The sequence below is a fragment of the Ammodytes marinus genome, assembly GCF_949987685.1.
Source record: "Ammodytes marinus genome assembly, chromosome: 12".
Lineage (NCBI taxonomy): Eukaryota > Metazoa > Chordata > Actinopteri > Uranoscopiformes > Ammodytidae > Ammodytes > Ammodytes marinus.
The window spans coordinates 15456433-15475275 of NC_137216.1; the positions used below are offsets into that span (position 1 = coordinate 15456433).

An 18843-nucleotide genomic window follows, 5' to 3' on the forward strand; every position below is an offset into this window, starting at 1 on the left:
CACTTTCCCTCTCGCTGCAGTAGCCTAACAATGTACATTTCCCCGCTGTGGGATGGATAAAGTGAGGCCAAGGCATGATGCTGAGTTTTCCGACATCCTTGAAGGTGTCACCGCTGGTCCCCTAATAGGTCCATGGCTCCCCCTGCAGGTTGCCTGAGTTTTCTGCTTACCACAGCGCACTGAGTTCCGCTCAGTCCGGCCAATCGCTGCTCCTACTGTGGTTCAGCAACACCATTGCAGTGTGGAGGGATCATACCACGGAGGTGCTACTCGCGGAGAGAGAAAGGATCATTTGGTGGAAACATACTCGACCTGGGTGACCGCGCCGGGCAAACAGCAGCCACGCTAACTCAACACGGTCAGCGCGTGACATTGCCATAACCAGCTTCAGCTTCGGGTGAGTGTCATTACATGGTAGCGGGTAAGGGAAGGGTTATCTGGGTAGTCGCATTGAAAGCGCTGCCTGCTGGGGAGTCGGACCATCATGAACACTTGTGTGTTGATCAGGTATCACCGCCGACACTAGTGTTCACCGCCTTTATCTAGGGACCACAAAGCAGCCGCTCCTGCGTTTGAGCCATGCAGTCAGCCGTTTCGGCCTGGTCACGACTGGTGAGAAACAGGGACGAGGATGTCCACCAGCTGCTGACAAGAGCAGACACGCTAGCGGCATGCAAGCTAAAGGTAGCTAACATTGACGGTACAGGTCCAGGCTGTCGTGGCAAACGTGCGCTAGTTAGCAGGTAACTGACCCCGGCTAACAGAGCTGCGCACAGCCACACCGACAACATTGTAGCTTGTTTCAGAGTAAAACAGTAATTTGCCTCTAAACGTTAGCCATAGCACATTTCGTCATAACACACATATATTATTCACTGTGGCAGCAGGTAAAGTTGAACTTCACAAACAATGCAGCAGAATGTTTGTCCACAAGTAGTTTTATTTTGAAAACGGAAGCGGAAGTGTCATTTGTTTGCGACTCTGTATCGCTTTATGTATGCTCTGGATGCTTGATAACTTTTTAAGTGCTAATTTTCTAAGTGCCAGATTCAGCACTATCGTTTATGTAAACGTCTCGTGCGACGTAACACAACTCTGTTGATGACGTTATTTGTATGTTGGTGTACATGGGAAACCGCATGTACCGTGGTTTAGCTAAAGTTTCTAAATTACCTTTGATATCCTGCCACCTAGCCTGATTGGCTCATAGTGACTTGTAAGATGTTTTCAATATATCTCCCTGGTTAGACTTCAGCAACCATCATGTCTGAGTTGTGCAGCAGTGTCATGGGGATTTAAATAACCACCACATTGTGTGTGCATATGTTCAAGTTTCAGTTGCCAAGTTATGTTGGTTTACTTTAGAACAAATAACTGAGGGGTGTTGATTTACAGTTGCCTCAGTAAAGAAAGGTGAGAGTGCACAGTGCAGGACCAATTCAGGAGCACTAGACCAGGAGCCAGGTGTGGCTTCAGCTATTTAAACCAGAAACATTTAATCTGGGCTAGTAGTTTTTAAACTGTGCTTTGACAGAATCATTTTACCTTACACCTGTTGGTTCAGGGCTCAAAGTTAGCAGCACCCAACACGTCCTTACAATAGCAACATCAGTAATATTAATCCCTCTCTGCAAATTGCTTCCTATATTTGATCACTTGACGTTGACACAGCACTGTTTTAACACTGACATTGGTACAGTACGGTAAATTCAATGAACACTGCTTGGAGTGATTTTGGTCGTGATGAGCATCAAACTAGTAGCCTACCCCTTAAATAACGACGCCATGGGCAAAGATGACAGGCTGAAGATCCAGATAATTCCATGCCATCTGCTGCTCATCCTCCATCACTGTCCTTCTCTCTCCTCCTCCTTCGCTCCATTAGCTGCCACCGTGTGTTTTGGGACTAGGCTGTCATCAGAGCTGCGGCCTACTTTAGACCGAAACTCCATTTAGCCACTTAATACGTGTCTTTGTCTCGAGCCGTCCAGTTGGTAGCTGTAACTGTCTCTCTTAAACAGACTTTAATGGTTTCCAAGGAGATTCACTAGAAGCTGAGTTCAACTATCGGAATCGTATGTGTCCGTTTTTGAGTTGACTAAAAGCGCACATCACTGTCATATCTATGTCGTTGTTGGCCACACATCTGCAGCAGATGTGAGCTTATTGAGACGGCTAATAGCCTACGCCAAAACAAATCGAAATGTGTTGAATTACCAGTGCGTGTGCCTCCCTCCCACCTGTGGTGATGCACACGCCTAGGGGATCAAAGCTGTAATTAGCCTGCCATGGATTAGCAGTGGGGACTATTTTCCACTGTACTCGCTCCCACAGAGCCCCATACAGGATCATACAGGCAGCAGCCTACCCACCCCGTCCTTCCTCCCCAGGATGCCATGTTTTGTACTTGTCTCATTGAGGCCAAGCCATTTTAGAAACTACACAGTTCTGCCCTGGAGCATTTAGGCATCCAGCATTTCTTCAAATTGTTCATAGTGTTTTCGTTGTTTTTTTGTCATTCAGCACCAGTTAGGTTTTGTGATGTAATTATTATAAGTCGGCTGTTGCGTCATCCCAGCCGTGTTGCGTGTGTGCATGTGTTTGGCATGCTGAGAGCTGCTGTGGTGCTGCTGACTCATTGCACTGTCAGGTATGAGGCCTGTCAGTCTGTTTGACTCTCTCCATGATTGTACAGTTATGTCTCTCTCCCTCAAGCTTAGAGCCGTGTCCGTTTTTCAGCCTACACAGGTTTCAAAATGGGGGATTCCAAAGAGATGAAGCCGCATATTGTGTGTACTATCATATTTGTAAATGAAGCAATGCTTTCAACACTGATTGCAACACGGTTTAGGAATCACAGGTTTATCGTCCAAGCATATGATGGCTTCATTTCTGTGCCAGGGCAATTCTGCTAAATGCAATGCATGTCAGGGACAGGGTGGAGACTGATGTTTCATCACAATACTTGTGTTTAAAATCTATTGTAATTAACAAATACTATGCTGTTCATTTTATTTAATGAATTCACTGGTCTGTCAAATGGAAATGTTAAAAAACCCATATAAATTATCCATATAAACCGTCTTTGTCATGTGACAAAGTAAGGCTTCCAACTTCATTTTTGATGAGATGGATTACATTTTTTGAACCCTTAAATATATATATACCTTTTACTGTTGAAAATATGTACAGGAACTTTGTCTTTATTGCAATATGCACTGTCTAAAAAAAATGAAGTGTAACAAATATGTCTAAATTCAGACATTATGCATTTTATCTTACTGCACCCAACCCTCAGGAACTCCCTCCCTCCAAACATCAGCATTTCAGACTCAATAAACTCATTCAAAAGTCAACTCAAAACTCACCTCTTTAAGAAAGCATAATGACACCTGACTCCACTTCAAACCTTATTTAAATGTTTTCTGTATTTTGTTTTCTTTTTCTACATGTATGATTCTCTATGATGTAAAGTGTCTTTGAATGACCTCCAAAAAAGCACCATATAAATTCTATAAATTATTATGATTATAAACTATCAAGCGATGACCAACGCCTCTGCTATTGGTTGCAGGGGGAACTGTCAAGTGTAAATTAATCCAATGTATTACAACACACCTGCTGCTGCTGTAAATAGGCTATAGCATTAATGCTATTCGTTTAGGCTACCTCCAGGGCAGAAATACATTTCACACATGATTGCTAAAAAAAAAAATGCAGATAATTCCGAAATATGCGAAAATCGGCCGATAAATCGGTTGGGCCCTAATAGAAAGTATAAATGTGTCAACACAACACAATGTGTGGCTTTATCCTGTAAAGCAGCTGCATCGAATATGTAGAAAAGGATGGACAAACTTGCCACATCTTGCCACTACTGCACCTCAAATCTTTTCAATATAGGCTAATTCCCTTACTCTGTCGACTCTCCCTGAGATTTCTTAAATTTTTTTTTTATTCCCGGTAAAGAGTTTTTACTGGGAGTTTCTTCTCAGCCGAGCTAAGGGTGTAAGGGCAGGGTGTCATATTGTATCGTTGTATGAAATGTAAAGCCCACTGAGACAAATGTATTTGTGATTTTGGGCTATACAAATAAAACTGATTTGATTTTGATTTGATTTGATTCATTTTCAAAATGTCAAAATGAGCACATTACTATTGCAATCCATTTAAAAACCAACCAAAATGCTGCCACTGCATGGAGAACCTCACTGAAGAAAACACATTGTGGTAAACTCTGCAAGTTCTTTGTCAGTCCTCTAACTCAAACTTCTTTCTGTGTTTTTAAAGTTTTGTTGGCATACAAGTGCGTTTATGCTTTCAGTGTAGCTCTTAAAACAATCTGATTTAAAATGCATTTGCAGCTATGGTACCATCATCTGAGCGTTGGTTTGCTGGACGTGTGTGAATGTTTAACTTTTAATTAGGTTAGATGAACTTTATTTCCCTGGGAGAGGAACTTGCTGGTGCCCATGCAAATAATCAAAGGTTTTGTCATGTGGAGCAGTTTGACCAGACAGGCTCATATGACTTGCAAACGGAAACTTGCGAGCAAAAGGAAATGACATGTCCTGCTGTTGACCTGAACACATTTTACACAAGACTAAAATACTCCATGGTTAAGAAGGTCAGTACAGACCAGTGTTAATTTTGGCAGCAAATTCTGATTTAGTCTTAGTCTTAGTCTTTTGAATATCACACCATTTAGTCTTAGTCCTATTCTAGTCATCTAAAATATTTTAGTCTTAGTCTAGTCTAGTCTACTAAATATAAGCAGATTTTAGTTTGACTAAATCTACAGCGGACTTCGTCGACCAAGTGTTTTTCTTCATTGAATGGTATTAAGGTTTGAATATGCAATACAGACACATATTTAATGGTTGTAATACAAAACATGTATTCTATTTCATTAGTAATAATCTCACATAAAATCAGTGTACCTGACTGGATAGGGGGGAGGGAGGGCTTTAAGAGCCTGTGCCCGGGGGCCCATTATCTCATGATCTGTCTATGAACCAACTGGATTCCACAATCTTTTTTCTTTTTGCGGGGAGCATGCACAAGCATTATTTATAAAAAAAAAGAAAATAAAGAAAATATTTTTAAAAAGTGGGGGGCCCCACACTAGGTCTTGAAACGGGCCCCGAGATCGTTAAGGCCGCCCCTGGGCAGCAGCAGCAGCGCGCAGTTGAGGTGCTGATAAATTTGAGCAACTGCGCCTTCCTTTAAGCAACACTGCCGCTGTGTGTGTTCGGACTTCTTTTGCATCAAAGCCTTTTAGATAATACAATTAGAGGTTTTAATTGAACGCTGTCCATGCGTCGGAGTTGATTGTAACTTAAAAACAGAAACTAACGGACGGAGGCGGCAGTTTCACATGGCTCTGTGTATTCAAACTCGAGACAGAGCCTACTACAAACAGATCGCGGAACTTAGCCGTTCCCCTAGACATCGTTAACGGGCAGGATATCCCTGACTATCATTTTTGTCCATCATACCGCAGAGTTTTTCAGCACAGCGGCTCACTCCACCCGCTCACACCTGCGCGGTCTCCCGTCGATTTTCACCGACACAGGGTTGAATTCGCTGCTTTGCACTGATTGGATTTCTTCCCAACTTGTCCCACAAAAAGAGTAGTTCTGATTGGATCTCTTCTCCATTCGTCCCGCCCTAACAGTTTCGTCTAGTTCCTATTCGTAGACTATAGTGTCAGTTAAATTAGTCTCAGTCTTCGTCATCACATCTGCCTTTTTATTTAGTTTTTATTTAGTTTACGTCAGTGAAAAAGGTTCGTAGACGAATATTTTTCGTCATAGTCTTAGTCTACGAAATTAACACTGGTACAGACTGTATTTATATACTGTATTTATACACATTTTCTATATATGTACTGTGAATATATATAATATGCAGTATACCAAAGTTATAGGTCATCATCCGCTATGCTGGGCTTTATCTTCCTGTATACAGTATATGGGCTCTCCTCTGCCCTGCTGCTCAGCTTGCTGGTCACGACTCATCGCCGTCTGAAATTGAACAGAAGCCAAAGCCAACTTGATTCCAGCATTCTTTGAGTTATTGCCAGTTATTTGTTGTTGTGATATGATGGAAAAGTGGCAGAAAGGAAAGTGGGGGCTTTGCTGAAGCAAGCTGTAAGCAATGTTTACTGGAGCATGAGGCAGAGGCACCTGTTAACAAACGTGTCGCCTTACATTTAGCGAGGCCTTTCTTTCTGGGAGAAGGCGATGGGGTTTAGCTAAGATAATGCAAGCCAACTGATCAAATATGGACAGTTAGAACTCAGTCAAATGCCTAGAAGGAACAGTTGGCATTGCTTAATTAAATCTTTAAGCGTTGTTTTAGGAGTCTTCTAAAAATACTGAATGTTTCGTTGGCAAGCCAAAGTCTGTCCAGCCAGCGCTCGATTGGCTAATGCTTATTAACTTGGCTACAGCTGCCAGCAGATCCTCTGTTATTGTCCAACTAGTGTTTTTCTTTGCGCCTGCTGCAGCGGGGATGGAGGGAGCCAAACTGTAGCCCACATTATTGGTTTTCATTCTGTAGGAAACAATTTGATTTAACAACTATCATGGGTCTCCGGAGTGGGAGGGAGATGTGAGAGGCCAAGCTCTCTGGCCTGATTTTTCTTTGTATTCAGCCGTTTTTCAGCCCCCCCTCCCTCCAAGCATCTGATGTGGTTGTGTGTGTGTGTGTGTGTGTGTGTGTGTGTGTGTGTGTGTGTGTGTGTGTGTTGTAATGCGCCTATTCTGCTGTTTTCCCCCTAAGGTCATGCAGCCCCTTCAGTGTCAGGTGTGCGGGCTGTGCAGAGGGGTCTTGGCATGTCACGAAAAGCTCCAGGTGTCCCATTGTTAGAAAAGACAGTGCTTATCAGCTTATACAATGGTATACAACCCTTTTTCCTCAGTGTCTCTGGAGTACACTAAAACGCTTAGCTGATCTCCCCTCTTCCCCCCCCCCCCCCCTCCCCCACACACACACACACACACTATGCACACACACCGTCAGCAGCTGTGCTAAATGCTGTGGAATTAGCGGTCATGTGTCTGCAGTCTGAACTGTCAGTGAACCTGTGAATGCCCAAGCTTTCATTAAAAAAATAAAAATAAAATAATCCCCTCCACCCAAGGGCTCTTGTTTTAGGTGGTTTGGGATGTTTGTTTGCATACATGACAATATTATACGTTATAATATCCATTAATTCATTATATGTTACAGAATATTATAAATACCTTCTCAATTGGCTTTGTGGGCAATCCATGAGCATCACAACCACTAACCACTGCTCAAACATTTGTACTGTTGTCCCCCAGAATGACTCATTTTTAAATTACTTGTCAAGAAACAGCCGCAACATTTGCGGTCTATAAAAGTGCTTGCCTATTATACTTGTAAACAAAAACCTATTTTAAGTCATTCCGGATAAGATCGCAAACTAAATGCTTGAAGTCAAGCAAATTCCATTGGCTTTTAGGTCACGTTGTTCCTTCTTGATCGTGGCTCTAACGTATGTCAGGTGAGGTTAATGCCGGGCACTCTAGAGGGCCTCAACCCAGCATGTGTTTTATCCTCGTGGATGTGGTGCGTACACTCGCAGCATTTGCATCGAGAGCATTTGTATGCCTCAATTTGAGGAGCAGAGAGGAAGGAGGCTGGATGCTGGCGGCATTCACCTGTGCTCTTGTGTGTTCATGCTGAACCGTGTGTGTGTGTGGGGGGTGGGTAGTTGCAACACGGGCCCATCCCAACACGTCTGGCCCTGCAGCTGCAGCAGAGCTAATTTTAGCTTGTGATGTGCGTACGCCTCAGTTCCCCCCAGCCTGGCCTATAAGAGATGAGGAGAGGATGAGGGAGAAAGAGTGGCCAATATTTCACTCTCTCCTTCCCTCCTCCGGTCTGTGCACGTGTCTTTCCTTCTGCATTATTACCTGTAGTATGTGTTTGTCATGCCTAGGGCAGTCTTTTCCTTTGCCTCCATTTCCACATGGCAGCACTATTGATTTGCACTGTCGGGGACATATTGTGACTGTAGCCACTGTCTGTTTGTGACCTTTACTCACAAAGTCTTTTCTTTCTATTGGTGTTTGGACTGACTTGTGTAACTGTCTGCCTTCCTATCTTAAAAACCCTATACGCCACGGTCATCATTTAATGCAGAACACCAGGCAATAAGTGTAATTCTCCAGTGCTGTAGTGCTATTAATAAACCCAATTCTATTCCTGGGCAGACTGCATGCCGCGCTGGTGATTGGCTAGAACGTGTTACTATTGAGGAGAGTCAAATGGGATTACAGCCGAATGGTTCACTGTAGTCAGGTATTGGAGTTAATCCTTCTACCTGGGGAAAGTGTCTCTAATTTGTGTGTGTGTGTGTGTGTGTGTGTGTGTACACTGTGTATGTTTCAGTGAGAATGACTATCTGCAAACACAAATGCACAGGAGAAGAGGATTAGAAAAATTCCCCTGTTTTCAAATGTGTTGGAGGAATACACAAGGCAGAGAACAAACTAAATGAGTGCAGACACTTGTGTGTTTTTGTGCTTAATATTATGCATTTATTCTGGCTGTGCAGTGATATGTGTTTACATGCAAATCAGTAGAGACAGGAACAAAACTAACCCTGGTCAGGAAGCTGCTCCGGATTATTGTAAACCTGACTTTTATGCCACTGTAGGATCAACTTTTAAACAGCCCTTAATTAAACCAGCTATTACAATATTTGCCTGATGAAGAGTTTCAAAGCAAAGGAAATGAGCCAGCAGGGATCAATACATTGTCACACACACTATCATTGTTGGATTAGGTATTTAGTTTGTCATGTGTAACAGCGAGCAAACCATAAGGAGGGCAGGGCAGCGTCAGAAGTGGCGCGAACAGACAGGCACTGAGCTTGCTCAAGCTCAATAATTCATGGCTGACCGATCTAAGCTGACCTTGAAACATCCCCGGCATCGGACTGTTGAAACCTGGCACTGCTGCTCATTTAGGGCAGAGAGCAGACGTTGAGACAGAAGGATACAATCCCACACATATACTAGATGTTGGCAGTCTCACTTTTGTAATGTTAAGGTTTAAATTTTCTTTCATAATTTTCACAAATTTCCGATTATCACAAATGTTTGAATTGAGTCGCTGTAGATGCTCTTAGTTTGACTTTGAATATATTTTGTGTCTTTGCAAGAGAAAAAACTTGTTCCTTCCATCACTGTGAGAAACAATACAGTCTAGACTGATTTACATATTCCTGTATTTCCATATTCTTCCTTTTGTTGTTATTGTGCCTTGCACTGTTCAAACATCAGTAAAAGGCAAATATGGCAGTACAGCTGCTGGCATGTTTTGCTAATGTATCGTGGACTGACATCAGATGTAGTTACGACTCCCCTCCCTCACTTGCTACATCCAATGGCTTGCCAGCTTGATCATTTATCAACAGTTTTGATTACGAGTGCTGGTTCATGTTGATTTGAAGCAGCAAAAAAACAAAATCTATGCTCAAGTGTCAAATACATTGAATGACACGTAAAGCTGAAATAAATATTGCAGGTTGTTATATCAAAGCTAGTACACCTTATTTATTTTTAAATCAAATATCCTTTCATTTTTGCCCTGGCTCGATGGCTGGATGAACATACTAGCAATTGAAAACTGACGCAGGTGGTGGAAGTCATTACATTTCCCGTACACTCGTAGTCTGTTGACTTTGTGGGTTGTTTTTCGTTTCCTTTACATCACATAGCTTCTACACAAATGCTCTTTGGAAAACCCCATTTGTAGCAGAATGAGGATACCCAAGTGATGAGTGTCTGTTGTGTCATATCAGTGTTAGTTTAGGGGAGTTCTCGACGTACATCTGCTCCACAGTTGCTCACAGTGTATGTGAAACTGTGTCGCTGAAGAGAACTTATACAAGGTCACGGTTGATAGGTTCACCTCCGTCTCTTCTCTTGTCTCCTGGGTGGTTTCTGTACTTTTCAGGGCTGTAACCTTGTGATTTGTTTACATAGCTTTTAATGAGTCACTTAGTCACGGATACTGGTATGACTCATCCGTCCCAAATGAATGATGAGCGTTGTTAGGTGCTTGAGGGAGCGCTAGTATTCACTGGGCTAAAGCTGCATGGTTTTATGTCGAGAATCGTTGCAAATGTGTCGGAAAGACATCCTGTTATTGGCTGTATTATTAATCATTAGTTGCACTCGATCCTGATGTATTCAGTCAAGTCCCCGCTAAAGAGGTCTGTGTACGCTGACAGTAATGTAAACACACAGACAGTGGTGCACAGCACAGCAGTGTGGGATTAGCGTACCAGCTGTCTGTCATAGAACTGACTTGATTAGCATGCTTGTAGTGTTTGCTTATGGAGTTGCAAAGCGTGTCGATTAGCATGCTGAAGCTGTTCTTAGCCCTGTATATCCTGGCAGCTGGCAGAGGAGAAGACGGTCAAAGTCATGACACACACACACGCGCACACACACACACACACACACAGACAGCATTCAAGACGTTAATCTTATGACTGTTTAAGTGTTTTAGCACTGACTGTTTGTATATAAGGGATTTTTCATTTACTGGCTTAGCTAACAAACACAGAACTGACTGAGTCATGAGACTGCTGAGGTTCCAGGCTCCAATATTAAAACAATCTCTCAGTCAGACTGTGAATAGTGAGTGTTTTTCTTCCCCTCCCTCACGAGAGCAGCTAAAAGAACACGTAGCACTCCATACCTGCCTGACTGCGCCACTCAATGGCCCCGTTCTTCTGTTATGTATTAATGAGTGGCTGTGTGAAAGGTTCCACTATTTTTAGCCCCATGAGATTGTCATAGGAATACATTACTTTGTGCATAGACTGATAAAGGAATATGTGTGCACTGTGATGGTTGTGATTTAAAAAAAAAAATCAAATCAAATTGAAAAAAAAAATTACCATCAATATTATGGAAGTATTTAAACTAGGTTATAAATGCTGCTTTGGTCCAGACCAAATAATCTTACATCTACAGTATATCATTTTGTCCAGAAGATGAGTCACGACTTTGGTGATTCTCTGACTTTTCCTCTCGTGCTACAAACAAGTTTTTACCTCCCCATTAATAACTTGCAATCATCAGGCAAAGGTTTATGAGAAAATGGCTGCAAAAGTAATTACATGTATCCGCCTCAGTTGTACGGTGGCGCTGAGCATTCACCAAATAAAAAAAAGTTTCAGAGCAGGATCTCGTAATTACGAGATAAGGATCTCGTAATTACGAGATAAGGATCACCCTCTCATTCATCAATAACGATGTCTGTGTGTGTGTGTTTGTGTGCAGACGAGGTGAACCTAGCCATAGGAAAACGTAGGCAATAGCCTTGGTTTCCGGACTAGATGCAATGGGCCCCATAATCAATACAATTATTTTAAATATCTGTTTACTGTTCATTCATTAATCAGCGATCGCATCGGGAAATGAGGGACACACTTTCACTTTGTATATGCAGTTTGTTCATTATGAGCCACCGGAGCCACCGTACTGTGTTGCCTCATCCAATCAGAATGCCCGGTGGGCTAGTTCACTTTTACCTCCTGTTTGTTACTGTATCGGAACGCAGTTTTATTGAATGCTTTGATTAAATGCAGTCGTTAAACTCGGTGTAATCCATGACTCATACAAACACATAAGAACTTTCTACAAGGAGGGCATGACAATGATAGCCATGTCAACTTTGTGCAGATATGCAGTCACTGGGACTATTCAGGAGAAAAGCCCAGTCGGACCTCAGCAGCTGATCACGGGCGTAAAGCCGAAAGTGTGTCCCTCAGTAGCCTACCCGATGCGATCGCTGATTAATGAATGAACAGTAGCCTAAACAAATATTTAAAATAAGTTTATTGATTATGGGGCCCATTGTAGTCCGGAAACCAAGGCTATTGCCTACGTTTTCCTATGGCTAGGTTCACCTCGTCTGCACACAAATACACACACACAGACATCGTTATTGATGAATGAGAGGGCGATCCTTATCTCGTAATTACGAGATCTTTATCTCGTAATTACGAGATCTTTATCTCGTAATTACGAGATCCTTATCTCGTAATTACGAGATATTATCTCGTAATTACGAGATCCTGCAGTGAAACTTTTTTTTATTTGGTGAATGCTCAGCGCCACCGTAGTACAGCGCCACCGTACAGTTGTACTTACTTTGTTAGCAAATGTTACTATGCTAAGCTAACACGCTAAACTAAAATGGTGAACGTGGAAAACAAAATATCTGCTTAACAACATCCACATTGTAACATTATCTCTGTGTGTGTGCTAGGCTAGCATGATGTACTAGCACTTAGCTCAGGCTAAAGGAGCTGCCATGGGAGGTATTCTCCTAGTCTTGTTTCCAGGGTGAAGATTGGATAAACAATAAAAAAAACAACACTGTATTATTAAAGAAATATGTTTCACAGTATCTCGCTCTGTTATACAACCCAAATGTGCTCAGTTTATTAGTTCCACCTTGCTCAAACAAATGCGGTCTGAAATACAGCAACCTCTGCAACACAACGTTCGTGAATGAGTGTTCAGGTTTTTGTTGAAAATGTTTTAGAGAGGTTTGGATTGTGGCAATTGAGTGTAGGTCTGAGGTCAATATTTTTACTAAAGATTAGTGCTACTGCTAACTTTAATATGTATGGCAGCTTGTAACACACATATATTGCCTGTTAACTGCTCTGTCTTGAAACTAAATCATGAAATGCACTTGTTGGCTCTGCTTCAGCGTTGTACACTGTGCAGCAGTGCGCTTTGCAATGTCATTGTAATTTGGCGTTTGAAGTGCAGTAAACAGGATGGGTTGGCACTCTCCTATTCCCACAAGACAATGAGCAGGTCCTGCATAGAGGAAGAGCTTCCATTGAAGGAAAACTTATATCAAAGGGATAGAAACCTCCATTATAAGCTGTACCATGAGCCCACTGTTAGTTTGTGCTGTTTGGACTAGAGACATCATTTCTTCCATATGTAAAAGGAGTGAGAGATATCTCAGACTAGGTTGATCATAACATTTGCCTTGCTTGAATATTTATAATATGTCAAATGTTTTGATTTTCATTCCTTGCCACCCCCCCCCCCCTTTACTGTTTTCACAAAAGCTGTTACCCTAGGCTTTGATGAGTCATACCAGATGAGTAGGACGCATTATCTCTGAAAGGAAAAATAAAAATTGCCTCTACAGTTTTCAATAGGCGGAGAGGGTAAACACGTCCTTCTATCTAGGCCGATGGGACTCATGCATGGCAATTTCCCTCATCCCTTTGTGATGAACTGTTACAGTAGAAGTCCTTCAGATAGCCACAAAGACTGTGGTGGAAAGGTGTTGACATCAGATTGTTACTGTCTGCTTCTCAGGGTTGTGCAACAGTGCAGAGCAGGGCGCTCTACTGCATCTTCTCCTGTGTATCACTAAAGCCTTGATAGATTCTGATAAAGACAGTTAATACTATGGGCATTGTGGATCGTCAAGATGCATCTTTAGCTGCCAAAGACAAGAATTTGGGCAAGAAGTGACTGTTGCTATGCAACAATTGGACACTTGAAATTGACTCCTTATGCCATGCCTCAGAATAACCTTAGAAACAGAGTGTTTATTGAACAAATGCGTCGTTGTTATTAAGAAACTAAATGCATGGCAATGCTGGTGTGTGCCCTCTGCATCACATTAATGTTGTTTGATGTTAAAACTGATATTTAATTGGAGGTCCGTGTTGTTGTGGCAACCATCCATATCCAATGATTTTAGTTGCTTTTTACATTGTCTTGACCAAATGTCATGTATTTTGTTTGTGCTGCCAATAAAGTTTCCCCTTTCAACCAGATGTAATTCAAAACCATTTATTTTGAAGTTTATTTTTAGTTCCTTTCAAAGTCGGCTATCTTTTTAATCCAGTGTTAAAAGATATGCAGTGGAACAAGTTTAATTGCTTGGACTATAAAACTTCTGGAACAAGTCAACTACCACACAGAGCCTGTAGGGTGGTGACATCAAATGCCTTGTTTTATCGGAGCAAAGGTCTTAACGCAAAGTGCCAGGTGCTTCTTCTTTTTAAAAGGCTGCTTGCACTTCAGTTTTATCTGTGCATCGGTTTGTTTCGCACTTCAATTCTACTTTGGAATCAGCCTCACCCCAATGCTGAAGCGAGTGTTCTCTCTTGTGTCCGTAGTTCTATTTGTCTGACTGACTGCCATGCTGGAAATGTATAGAGGTCTTAACTAGTCCTCAGAAATGACACACACATCTGACCAGTGCTAACTTCATAGCTGCAGGTCAAGGTGATGGATATGCAATCCAGTTTTTATTTATTTAAAGATGACCACTTTCCCTTTTTTAATGATCTGATTGATTGACCATTTATTTTCTCTTGTTGTTGCAGGTGACCCTCAATAGGTGACGTGACCAGATGTGTGACACTGTGGAGAACCAGTTGCCTCTCCCAGTGGAGATTTGAGTTCTGGGACACTGAGGTAAGAACGGGGAGAGTCAACAATGTGCCTCTCAAATGGCCTCATGTTTAATATTTTTTTTGGTACACCATTTTCTTTCATTTTCGGTGCTACCAATATTGATCCTCCTATACCTGGACCTATGGACATTGCTTTATTGCACCTGTTGTTATCACTACATTCCAGGAAAGGTATTGTAATGCTAGCTTAGAATAGCTTGCCAATGCCATCATAAAGGTGAATCCTTCATAGTCACAATTATCCATGGCAAAATAATTTATGTTACTATCCCATTTAATATTGAAAACATTCTCAAAACTCTTAAAATTGCTCTGACACATACTGGATACAGAGAAAAATATGTTTGTATTGTGTCACAGATAGCACACCATTTCTCTTAGTGAGAAACAATCAAACTATCTTGTCATGGTGCCAGGTTTATGAGTGTCTATAAAGATGCTTCGCCCCCTTGAGGCAATTTAAAGTACATCCGAAAATCTATAAAGTATTTTACATTAGTTTGCCACACAGCTTTTTCAAGTGACTCATGAAAACACTAACCATGTCGCATGATGCCGATAATAGAAATGGACCAAGATTAACTTAATGCAATTGTTTTTTTATATCCTGATTCACAGTCAACTCTTATGCCTCGTTTCCACCGAGTAGAGCGGGTCGGATCGGAGCGGCTCAGAGCGGGACAGCTCACTTTTAAGAATCTCGGTGTTGTTTCCACCGCCGACCCTACCCTTACTGGTAGGGCGGGGTTTAGGCTGGACTGCGATAGCCGACGCCAGAATGTGGGTCAAACTATCGGGCTGTGGGAACAACTGTGGTCAAGCCAGCGGTCTCTTGTTTTTGCTTGGTCAAACCAGCCGCTTCTTTATTTATTCCCCCCGTGTTGTGAGCACAGAGACGGCTCGGTGCAACTGATAGAGACAGTGAGCGAACAGCACTGGCTGCGGCAGCTACGTGACATCGTAGCAGTGGGACACAGTGTAGCCAACTGATTCATTTAATGACGAGGAAAAACACCACACAATAAACAGTGCCGCGCTCACATTTTCGCCAAAACTCTCTTCACTCTAGCCGAGGTGACTACAAACGGCGGAGATGATTCAAACCAGCCGCTTCTTTATGTATTCCCCCCGTGTTGTTGTGAGCGTGTATTTTACTACTATCTATGGCGTAAACACACAGAGACCGCTCGGCGCAACTCATAGAGACAGTGAGCGAACAGTGCTGGCTGCAGCAGCTACGTGACTATGGGACACAGTGTAACCAACTGATTAATTTATTGACGAGGAAAAACACCACACAATAAACAGAGCTGTGCTCACATTTTCGCCAAAACACAAGACTCTCTTCACTCTTGCCGAGATCTACACATGGCGGAAATGATTCTTTCGACCAATCAAATGACGGCAGTGTGTAGCTCCGCCTTCTCATGCATTTTCGGCCCGCTTTCAGGCCGCTAGTACCCCTACGGAGGAGTACTGAGATCGGGAGCGGCTCAGAGCGGTTAGGTGCGCTTAAACCGTACCCTACCCAACTTTTGGCAAATGAAAAGCCAAACTACCCGGACCGAACCGCTCCGACCCGACCCGCTCTACTCGGTGGAAACGAGGCATTATATCCTCCCGTCCCACTCCATACTAGTGTACACATGCCATTTCAGTACATGTAGATAGATATATTGTTATTAGATTTATAAATGTGAATACGTATCAATCTGACTTATGATGCCAGAAACTGAGATGAGATTTACATGTGATCTGAGCTTGACAATTTTTCCTTGATGTTGATATTACTCAAGGCACAGTGTCTTTCCTCTAGTTTTATGTTTTCAGTTTAATACGTCGTCGTTATGCCAATATACCAGAAACGCATCAAAATGAAGCACAGTGAGCTCCCACTTTAAAGCCTTACAGAGATATAAAGAATAAACAACGTTTTACACATAAGGGTCTCTTCTTGTTGGTGAATATTGCCTTTGCCTGAAAGACACTCGACAACGGTTCCCATGGTAACTGCAGATGGAGAATTTCACTTCGGCGAGTGTGACAGGTTGACAAGCCAGAGGAAATGAATGAGTCAGCCTTTTCATGAAGAGCTGAGCAAGCTTACTAAATGGGCCTTTTCAATTCACACACACACTTGGATTGTGAGGAGTGCGCTCACACATAAGGACTCGTTCGGATCGTCATCTGCTCCAAGCAGCATGAACAATCCCCCTCTCCTCCAACCCCACGGCAAATGGGATGTCTTGCTCCTCTAAGCCTGTTTTGTAACATTTTACCATCTTACATGCGCCATTCTCAACGTGTTGTTTTATGTTTGATTTTGTACAAGACGGTAACGTTTAAATACTGGTGTGAACAACTGAGCTGCCTTTTTTGAAGTAAGACATGGTACAGAAGGTTTTACACTTAAAATCTTGCATCTGAAATAAAGTGGATGTGGGAGTGTTTAAGGTAAAGCTCCAAAACATGTTTATTTTGGATGAAAATCTATATATGTGTAGAATAAAGGCTACCTAAACATTTAAAAACAGAAATCGGGTAGGAGTTAGTTATTGCAATAATATATCAAGGTGGTGTATTACATTTCACTTGATTATAGCATATGTGTTGTTTTCATCATTAACTATGAGTCATTTTTTGCCAGTTAAAAGTAAGAATGTTTTCATGTCTTGTTCTGTGCCAAAAATAGAGAATGAGAAATGTGTACCAAATGAGATTAAACAAGGGTGTGTCAACATTATGGCTTACTGTGGGAGTGAACACGAGGACTGTGCGTGTGCAGACAAAAAGGAATAGTGCATGAACATCTTAATAGCATGGGTTTGCTAAATCTGACAACGTCTGTGTATTAATAGTCCCAATTTTCTGCAGAGTGCCGACGCAGCTTTTCTACTTCTTACCGCCTTACTTCTCTAAATAACTGTCTACGTAATCTCCGGGGTCTTGAGTTTGTTCAGTTGTGTTTACTCGCATGTGTCAGGAAGTTAAGTAAGGACACCGACCCAGATACAGCTGCGACGAGTTTATTTACAACACTCTTCTGTCTCATGACGCATGCTTTGGGAGAACTTTTTCACGCAAGAGGGAGGAACTTAATTATAGTCTGTTCATTCATGATGATTAAATATCATCGTCACATCTGCAGAATTTGATTAAAAAAGCATTAGACTAAGGGAACTGAAGCATTGAAGCATGGTGGTAATAGAATTGGTGTGATGGCTGCAGAAGAACTGCTCACAACCGGAGAGCGGAGGCTATTGCCTGAAATTGTAAGTGGGATCTTCCCAATATCATGTAAGGATATAGAGAGCCAGTATTAATCTATAATACCATCAACTCAAAACCTCCCAACAACTTTATGAGCCACAAAGTATTTCTGAGGGCAAAAGCTTGAGGGCTGTAACAGTTGAACACAGGCGACAGAAGTAGGACACCGCTAACTCATGTCTGGAAAACACACTTTTAATGATTTTCTTTACACTGGCACTATTCTGTTGAAACAACAAGGTCATTGACAATGACACAATGTTCAAGCAAATTAATTTTTCTATTTTAAGATTGCCCCTTTACCGAGTTTGAAACCCCTATTTTAATGCCTTATTGACTGTCATTCGGTCAAAGTTGTTGATTACTCAACATGCATTACTAAACCCTCTGAGACCAGTATTTATTATAGTTAAGTCAGTGTTTCACCCAGAAAATGGCTTAGTCAAGGTGGTCACTACCCTGGGTCATCGGAGGCGCAAAAATTTGGGGGGTATTTTGCTCAAAGATGCCAATGCGCAGTAAAGAAATAAACTGTTAATTTGAATACAACAGACACTGACCTTACAGTTGTGCAATTTTGTTTGCTATGTGCAGGTACAAATGATGTGCAAACATGCAGTACAAAGCACAATTAAAGAAAACTTCTACTGTTTTGGTGCAATACTATACAGACACAATAAATACAAATAATGGACCATACACTCAACATGTGTATTCACATAAAAGTGAAAATTCAACTTTAAAGTTCCTTTTTGGATGAGGGGCTGTTGTGCGATTATTGTGGACAATAGGCCTATTGTGATGCGATAGCCTATAATTCATTAACGTTTTCTAACATGTATTTCCAAATTTAAAACATAAAAATAAAGCAGCATTGAAAATTCAGAAAATAAATCTTCTTGGCCTACACTAGCATGCTGTTTGAAAAATAACTCAATAGTTGAAATAATAAATACAATGTGTTTTCCCCTTAAAATGACTAAATACATTTCTCCAAAGGTCAAAGACAGTAACAGTGTGGCACTTCTGTAAACACTTACTGAAACTTGGCTGGGCCA

The 18843-nt window shown here is 41.9% G+C and overlaps 1 protein-coding gene across 3 annotated transcripts in view; it reads left to right on the plus strand.

Moving 5' to 3' along the window:
- The first annotated feature begins 254 nt into the window (after positions 1-254).
- Positions 255-18843, plus strand: part of LOC307258485 (hyccin 2) — a 41054-nt gene continuing 22465 nt past the window's right edge. For all 3 annotated transcript variants that reach the window (XM_080038023.1, XM_080038024.1, XM_080038025.1), the window contains exons 1-2: positions 255-397; positions 14426-14516. The gene's annotated coding sequence lies outside the window, so the exon portion shown is untranslated. The remainder of the gene's footprint in view (positions 398-14425; positions 14517-18843) is intronic.